A 9386-nucleotide genomic window follows, 5' to 3' on the forward strand; every position below is an offset into this window, starting at 1 on the left:
TATAATACGGTCGCTAAACCTTGGAAGTGTTCTGTATGCCCATCATCAGATGAATATCAAAGAAAATGTGGCATTTATATATGCTGCAGCACTACTCTGTCAGAAATAAGGATAAACTTGAACTATTTGTAGAAAAAGATGCATATTGAAACCACAATATTAAGTGAAATGAACCAGATAGGACTTAAATATCACATAATTTCTTTTATATGAAAAATCCAAAATAAATAAAGAGCAAAATAAGACTGGGAATAGGAAACACACAAACCTTTTGCAAAAAGAAAGTATCCCAAGAGGCAGGGGGAGGGCAGCAATGGAGGAGAAGGGGCTAAAAAGAGAATTCAGATGTGTTATATAGATATATGAACACTCCATGATGAGTGGAATTATATGTTGCAAATATGTACTATAAACATTATAATTAATAGAAACAGAAAGAAAATGAGTGCCTCAAGTCAACTTGCACGTGGAATTTCAAGGTAGCCAAATTACAGTGGAATCAGGTATTGGACTATGAGCCCTCACAACAGCTGCACTCTATGGCATGGGGTGCTGTGGCAAAGGTCTAGATGTTCCTTCAAGCCTCATGCACTTAAAGGTGGACTTTTGAGAGGTGGCTGAGCCATGGGTGTGTGACGCTGCAAGTAAGGGTGTGTGGTGCTGTATTCATCCACTAATTGGTCTAAGGTAGTGCTGGGTGTGGCTGAGTGAATCTAGGAATTTGGAAGCCTCATTCTGGGCATAGGTGGCTCGTAGCTTGGGCGGGATATACAAGGACAGAGAGGCGCTCTGCTTTGCTGCTGCCTACTGCCTGCTCCACATGGGCCACTTCTCTTCTAGCACGACCTTCTGCCAAGTCGCCCTGCCTTGGAAACAGCCAACAATGGACTGAAGCCTCTATGAACTGTGAGCTAAAACAAAGCTTTCGTCCTTTAACTTCCGGATGTCAGCTAGTTCTGTCCACACAATAAGAAAAGTAACTAAAATGCAGGGTTTGGATGAAATGAAAAGAGCTGGATAAAAAAGAGAATTTGATGATGTCTTCGTCTTATTTTCCCCTGTGATTTCAGAAGTCTTCTTAAGGTATGAGAATGTTCATGAATTTGAATACTAAAGAGAAGTACTAGAGAAAAATATATCCTGCAGATGATAATAAAGAAAAAGGTGGGGGCTGGTGAGATGGCTCAGTGGTCTAAAGCACCTACTTAGAACAAGCTTAGCAAAGCACAGGGACTGAGATTCAATCCCCCAGCACCACATGCCAGCCAGCCCCGCCCCCTGGTGTGCTGAGCTGGGCACACACACACACACATACACACACACACACACACACAAATAAATAAAAATTAAAAAAAAAAAAAGAAAAAGAAAAAGGAGATAATGAGGTACTGTGAAAGACTACCCCTAAATCACTAATCTGGGTTTTAGTATAGAGCCTTCTGTTCAGGAATGCCCAGGTTGCGGGTGAGAACTATCATAGAGCTTCCCAGGAAGCACCTAGTTAGTAGGCACAATTGATGAAATGTTCTCTAGTCTCTGAGCCCTCTTCTTAGATCGTTGCATTTCGTTTTCACAAGTGCCTCTTGAGGTAGGTTCTGCTATAATTGCTAGAGCAAAAGCAGAGGCTTTGAACACAAATAGAGCCAGGAGGTGCACATAGTTAGACCTGCACTGGCACTGCACTTCTGGTCTTTTTCTTTTCTTTCTTTCTTTCTTTTCTTTTTTTTTTTTTTTTTTTTTTTTTTTTTTTTGTATTTAGGACAGGGCATACAGTGTGCTTAGCGTCTCATTGCGCAGATCAGACTCATAGTGATCCTCCTGTTCACAGCCTCCCAAGAGCTGGGATTACAGACGCAGGCTACAACAAGCCCACTCTCAATTGCTGTCTCAGCGCGCCCCCGGGGGCGGGGCCGGCACCACGGGCCGGGGATTGAACTACCGGGCCCCTGCGTCTGCCTAAACAGGCAACTTTAATCCACTGAGCTATTTGGCCAGCCCTGGTGATGCATTTCTAATACTAAGTGCAGTTTCCCAGCTGAGGAGAAGCACCCAGAAAAGACCTTGTGCTTGCCAGGCAGGCGCTTATGCCACTGAGCTATATCCCAGGCCCCTAAGAACCTAGTATATTGTGGAGAATATTATAGAGAATAATCATTAAAACCACGGAGGCTACATTTAGCTTGTAACTGGGGACCTGTTTGTGTGATTGAGTCTGTGAAAGCCAATACAAGGAGGCACTAGCCTGATGGTGCTTCTGAATCTGGAACTCTTACTTTGCTCTATCTATCTGTTTGTCCACCTGTCTGTCTATCTATCTATCTATCTATCTATCTATCTATCTATCTATCTACTATCTATCTATCTATCTATCTATTATCTAGATATCTTTTAATGTATTTAATACAGGGTCTCACTACATATATTGGATTCATAGCGATTCTCCTGTTTTTAGCCTCCCAAGTGCTGGGATTACAGGCACATGAGCCACCATGCCCAGTCTCAATCACCATTTCAGTATGCCCTGGGCTCGGGGCCGGCACAGGACACTGGGAATCGAACCCTGTCCACTGAGCTCTGCCTAAGCAGGCGCTTTAGTCTGCTGAGCTATCTTGCTGGCCCATTATTTATTTATTTTTTGAGACAAGATCTTGGTATGCTCTTCTCTTGTTGCTAGGACAAAATACCTGACACCCAAAATTAAGAAAGTACAGGGCTTTTTAGCTCACAGTTGTGGAGGCTTCAGTCCTTACTCAGCTGGCTCTAAGACAGAGTGGCACATGGCAGAGAGCAGCAGTTCATGGCAGCAGCAAAGGGCGAAGAGCAAAAGGAGAAGCAGCAGCTTCGGTTGCTAGCTAGCCTCTCTCCTCTGCCCCAAGACAAGTGTAGAACCCACACCCATGAGGCTTTGAGAGAACAGCTACACACCTACCATAACACTGACCATAACATGTGGTGATCCTCCTGCCTCTGCCTTCCTGCTGCTGGGATTACAGGCGTGTGCCACAACACCCAGTTTGGAGCTTTTACTTTAAGAAGGTAGACATAATTTGGAAACATTTGTAGCAACTAATAAAAACACAATTGGAACAAAAACAAGCCTCTGCCAATCACAAATGTCCATCTAGCTGTTAGCTGTTTAGTCAACTCAAGATCTCCCAACGGACCCATACCCAAATAAGGCAAATTCTTCGCCACAGCAATTGCTTTGCTTCGGTGCTTGCTTCTCAGCCACTAGAGCACAATTCTGAACCTTGTCTGGTTTTGAGTGCTGCCTGATTTGCGTCTGAGAGGCCATATGAGGGGAATGTAGACCCAGTGACTGACCAGACCAGAAAGGACATTGCTCTTCCCTGCTTGGTGAAACACTCAGGGGTGTCCAGGACAGAAAAGGACCTGGGTCAGGGAGAAGCATAGTTGCAGCCATGTTGCTTTGGACATGAGCAAGAATGTGATGCTCACAGGTGTGAGCTGAGAGCTTGGATTACAGAACTCCTCCCTTCAAGCAACGCAGCAGGATAGTTCCTTCCATTCTTGAGCAAAGGTCTTTGGACATGAATGGCCCCAGAGTGGGAGTGAGGAGTGCAGGGGGGTGGTTTGTGAGTTTTGGCTCCAGCAGTAAGACCTGAGCAAGCAGACTGCCTCTAAGATGAAAAAGCATTTCGGGGATTCCTAACATCTTAGCAGAGGGAGCCCTGGGAATAGACACTGCCAGTGGTAATTGGAGGATAAGCAAGAAGGAGACATTGCTTGTACCCATTACTACATGGAATGCCTCAATGACATTTTGAGTATACTCTGGTTTTTTTGGGGGGGTGGTACTGGGGATTGAACTTAGGGTGTTGTACTTGCCAGACAGGTGCTTATGCACTGAGCTATTTTCCCAGTTCCAGCTTAGTGATATTTTGAAAAAAATTTACACATTTGTTCTGAAATGCTAAAATTCTCCCATTGAATATTAGGGATGACTTTAAAGATCAGCTCACTAAAGAACCTCCAGTATTTAAATCTCCTTGTCAAGGTCATCAGGCCTCTTTCAGTAGATCTGGAGACTTGGAGTCTTTATGTTCTGAAGCAAGTCATTCTGTACTTAAAAACATTAATACATAGTATTTTTTTTTAAATTTATTTATTTATGTGTGTGTGTGTGTGTGTGTGTGTGTGGCCAGCTCAGCCCACCAGGGGGCGGGGCTGGCTGGCATGTGGTGTTGGGGGATTGAACCGCGGTCCCTGTGCTTTTGCTAAGCTTGTTCCAAGTAGTTGCCTTAAACCACTGAGCCATCTCACCAGCCCAATACATAGTATTTTGAAAATGAAAAAAAAAAAAAAAGAAAAGAAAATGAAGCTTAACTTTATTTCCCTGAATTATCTATTGTTTGGTCTAAAGTTTTGAACCTGAGATCATACAGACCAAAGTCCTAATCTTCCACAAAGTACCCTTAAAAGTCAAAAGGCAAACTGGGTGTGGTGGCACAGGCCTGGATTCCCAGCACTGGGGAGGCTGAGCAGGAGGACTGCTGAAAATTTGAGGTCAGCCTGGGCTGCACAGTGAGTTCCAGGCTAGCCTGGACTGTGTAGCAAAACTCCGTGTCAGCAAAGAAAAAGAAAAAGAATTGGAAGGCAGTTAGCACAACAAACATTTTTTTTTATAATGAATTTTATTTTATTTTTTAAATTTTTATTTATTTATTTATTGTGTGTGTGTGTATGTGTGTGTGTGTGTGGCCAGCTCAGCCCACCAGGGGGCGGGGCTGGCTGGCATGTGGTGCTGGGGGATTGAACCGCGGTCCCTGTGCTTTGCTTAGCTTAGCTTGTTCCAAGTAGGTGCTTTAGACCACTGAGCCATCTCACCAGCCCCAGCACAACAAACATTTATTTATATATTTATGTGTTTATTTAGTCTCTGTATTGGGGTCTTTGAGACGGAGTAATGTTAAATCTCTACTTTGTCCAGGTTGGACTTGAACTTTTGACCCTTTTGCCTTGGCCTCCCCAGGGTTCTGGGGTTACAGGCATTTGCTACCATGCTTGGCTGAGATATCTCCTTTCTTTCTTTTCTTTTTATGTATGCAATATCTCTATTTAAAGCTGAATGTGTTCAGATTAGTTCATGCATGTCCAGGGCCTTTCTTTCTTTGCCCTCTTTACAATTTTTTTTGTTTTTCTTACAAGATGCAACAGCTCGCATTGAATTTCATGCTTTTGAGTAGAGGAAGTATCACTTACACCTTTCTGTTAATTTAGGCCACCTTCACACTGGCTTGCTTCTCTCTCTCATTCTCTCTCCCCCCCCCCTTGCTCTCACTCGCTCTCTCCCCTCTCTCTCCTTCTGGTGAAAGCCTCTAGGTGGGTGTACACTGATGCGTCAGCTGGCAGCGGTTCCCATCACTCTCACATGCGGTATTGCTACACTCTGCTTTGCTCTCTGCCGGGCCCTCAGGGACATGATCTAGCAGCAGTATGAATCATCCATCCAATCTTACCAAACTCATGTTTCCAAATTCAACACAATGTTTTCGGTTACAAGTTGTACCTCTTTACAGAGAACTATCTTTTAAAATGTCAGAGAGGGTGTTAGATTTAGCAAATATTCATTGCTATCTATGAAAATACAAAAGCAGCACAAGGACTGTGGGGATTTTTAAATTTTCACATAAAATTTAGATTAAAATTTGTAATATCTTTCTTATTTCAACCCTGAAGACAATACTGAAGATTCTTATTAAAAATAGTGGCCAGGGAGATGGCTCAGCAGAATAAGTGCTTTCCTGGCAAGTGCAAGGACCTGAGTTCAATCCCCGGTTCTGAAAAAAAAAAAAAAAAAAAAAATAGTGTATTCTTATACATATGTATACTGGGGATTGGACGTGGGTCCTAGGCAAAGCATGTGATCTACACTCCCAGCCCACATAGACTGTATTAAACTTAAAGAATAAATTTTGATGACTGTCATGGAAATAACTACATTTACCGTCACAAAACCTTGGTCTTAAAGGAGTGTAATTTACTCTCTTGTCTTTATGGGTATGAAAAAGATTAAAATTAGAGTGATGTTAATGATACTAGAGAGATTTATAGAAGTTTTCAAAACACCAAATTGCTTCCCTCTGGCCTCAGTTTGCTTAGGTAAGTACTTAAAACCTCAAAGTTACACAAGAAAAGTGTCAGGTCTAAGATTACGGTACTTGGAACTGCCAGTGTGATATATCTGCCGTAGGACAGGGGAATTTATAAAATTCTTACAAATATGTGAGATTCTAGGTTTAAAAAAACAGATCTGGATTATTTTTTTTTTTTAATCTCACAAATAATTTAACTGAAACTAGCTTGCTGGCCAGAACAAATTACTTCATACTTCATCATTTTTTTGGAATTGAAAGTATTATAAATCACATTTGGACTCAAGCTGATCTAACACTAACCTTATCTAACACGGAATGTTAAAAAAAACAACAAAAAAACCCATAAGGGGGCTGGGGAGATGGCTTATAGAGTAAGCACTTCCCCGCCAGGCAAAACGGCCTGAGTTGAATCCCTGGTTCTGAAAAAAAAAAAAAAAAAAAAAAAAAAAAAACATAAGGAATGCTTTCAGGCAACTTTGGTGCTTATATGCTTGGAATTTTCATTTTCTAAAGTAATGAAATAAATTAGTTTTAAAATTTTGTGAACCACTTCTGCCATTTTTCACACCTATAATATTCAATAACGGAACTTAGAAAAAATGGGGTATACCGATGAATGTCCATTTTGTATCTGTGTATTCTAAGTGGTTAGGATAGATATATAGTTGCATTCTCTTAATGAATAGAATGATTTGTTCTAATGGTGTTTGTAAATAGGATCTCAAATCTGCATCTTGTACAGCAGTTAACCACTAAGAAGAATATATGCAGTGTGTTATTTGTTGAAACTGTACTTCCGATTTGATTTGAAACTGTCTCATTGCTATCTGTTTATCAATAAAATTTTGAAAAAATAAAAATAAAATAAAATAAAATAAAATTTTGTGGTTTTTGAGACAGGGTCTTGCTGTGTAGTCCAGGCTGGCCTCAAACTTACTTAATGGCTCAGGCTGGCATTGAACTCTCAGCAGTCTTCTTGGCTCGCCTCCCAAGTGCTAGCATCAGGGGTGTCCACCACCATGCCCAGCCTTGAAAAAATACTGACTCATAGAATAAAACTACTGATACTTGGGCCGGCGAGATATCTCCGTGGACTAAAACACCTGCTTAGGCAAACTTAGGCAAGCGTAGGGGCCAAAGTTCTATCCTTGGCACCACATGCTGTGCCAGCCCGGCCCCCAGGGTGGGCTGAGCAAGTCAGAGTCGGGGCACAGTGACGCATGCCTGTAATACCAACGCTGGGGAGGCTGAAAACAGGAGGACCACCATGAGTCCGAGCTGTGTAGTGAGACACTGTAACAACCAAATACATTTAAAAAAAAACAAAAAAAAAAAACTGATACTAGTACACACATACACACATGCACGCACACACATCCTGCATGTGCGCATGCACACACATGCACTCTTTTGCTCACGAGCATGTAGATGGACACCTTCATCAAAGGCTGGCCCTTGTGTCCTTGCCTGGAGACCAGGCCTGGGGAGGGGGCAGCTTTCTGGAGGTGACTGGCAGACATAAGCAGTGCTATGTGGATGTGAGCCAGGGACAAATATCCTCCGCCTCCATCCTTTCCTGATCTGCCTCCCCCACCGCACCCTCAGTGCAAGAGCACAGCACACTTCTAGCTGGTCCAGCCTTGCTCGGGAGAGAATCTTCAAGCCAGGAACAGGCCTAGAGCCCATGAAGCTGGTACTGTTGGAAGTTCCAAAATCTTTTATTGGGAAAGAGGGTTGTCATTCCCAACAGATGAGCTGACTGCTTAGGGGAAGGAGAGTCACCAGTCAAGGACTGTCAGCCAGGCTGCTGGGCAGGGTGGTGAAGCAGCTCACACAGGGGGAGATAGACGGCTCCGTGGCCACTGACACCTGGGCTTGGAGGCTCCTTGTCTTTCCAGCTCTTCCACTGTGCTCCCTCCTCCTTCTCTTTCCTTCCTCCAGCAGATTCTCCACTTGCTCTGGAGGTGGGAGAAACCATGGGTACATTACTCTGTCCTCACCTGTCTCAGTGGCAGTGTGTAAATACTGAAGCCTGCCTGTGCCAGCAACTGTTCCCCTCAGCACTGAGGTCAGCTCGCTGTAGCTGGGTGGGAGAAGTCCCAGGAGCTTGCAGCAGGGCAGGGCACAGAACATGCAAGGTTTAGCCTTTGAGGCTTTCAATAACCAAATGACTTTGGACAGAATGGCCTCGGGCACCATGTAATTATAACCAAAAATATTTATATGAGTAGTTCCCCCAGGTTATAGATAAGTGAGAGGATGGCAAACCCATATGAACAAAGAGAGCACATTAATTAAAATTTGTGCAATTATTGGAGGAAATAAAAGATGTCAAGGTTCACCACTATTTTTTTGCGATGGGGAGATTGGGGATGGAATTTAGGACCCTCTCAGTGAGTTACATCCCCAGCCCTTTTTTTGTTTTTCCTGACATAGGGTCTTCCTAACCTACTTGTCTTGGTTACTTTCCTTGTTGCTGAAACAAAATACTCAGAGCCTAAAGTTGAAGGGGGAAAGATTTACTTAATTCGCAGTGTGTAGGGGTTTCTGTGTATAGTCAGTTGGCTCAAAGGCAGGGTGTCATTGTAGAGGGGCTTCACTTATATTCCATCCAGGCTGTCAGCCTTTGGGACAGGTAGCACTCATACCTCAGGGGGGGCACCCCAATCCTAACATTGCATTGTATCCTCAATCCCAGCATCACACACTCTAGATTCAGCCCCCTCTGGAAAGCTCCACTTGTGACCACACAAGGGCTCGGGGGACATCTAGACACAAGCCATATGGCACTAAATTTCTGAATTGTCCAGGTCAGGCTTGAGTTCATGATTCTCCTACCTCCCAGAGTGCTAGGATTATAGGTTTATACACCATGCCAAGCAAGTTTTTTTTTTTGGAGATAAGATTTTCTTTGAACTCTGTGATTCTCTTGCCTCAGCCTCCCCTGTAAGTAGGAGGGAGGAATCTCCTTTTGAATCTCCTCTTTCAGGTGTCATCTATAAACTTCCCCTATGGGAGATGAGGGATTAACATGGGCACCGCACTTGACTGTGCACACACATACAGCTCTTGATACCCAAGCACATGTCTTACTCCCTTTGTTTCTGAATAAAGTTACATTGTACACTGGATGTGGTGGTGGACACCTATAATCCCAGCACTTTGGAAAGCTAAAGTAGGAGGATCGTTGAAAGCTTGAGACCATCTTGGGCTACACCGTGAGCTCAGTGCCAGCCTGAACTGCTTAGCAAGATCCTGTCTCAAAAA

Source organism: Octodon degus, unplaced genomic scaffold (assembly GCF_000260255.1).
Source record: "Octodon degus isolate 3935 unplaced genomic scaffold, OctDeg1.0 scaffold00040, whole genome shotgun sequence".
NCBI lineage: Eukaryota > Metazoa > Chordata > Mammalia > Rodentia > Octodontidae > Octodon > Octodon degus.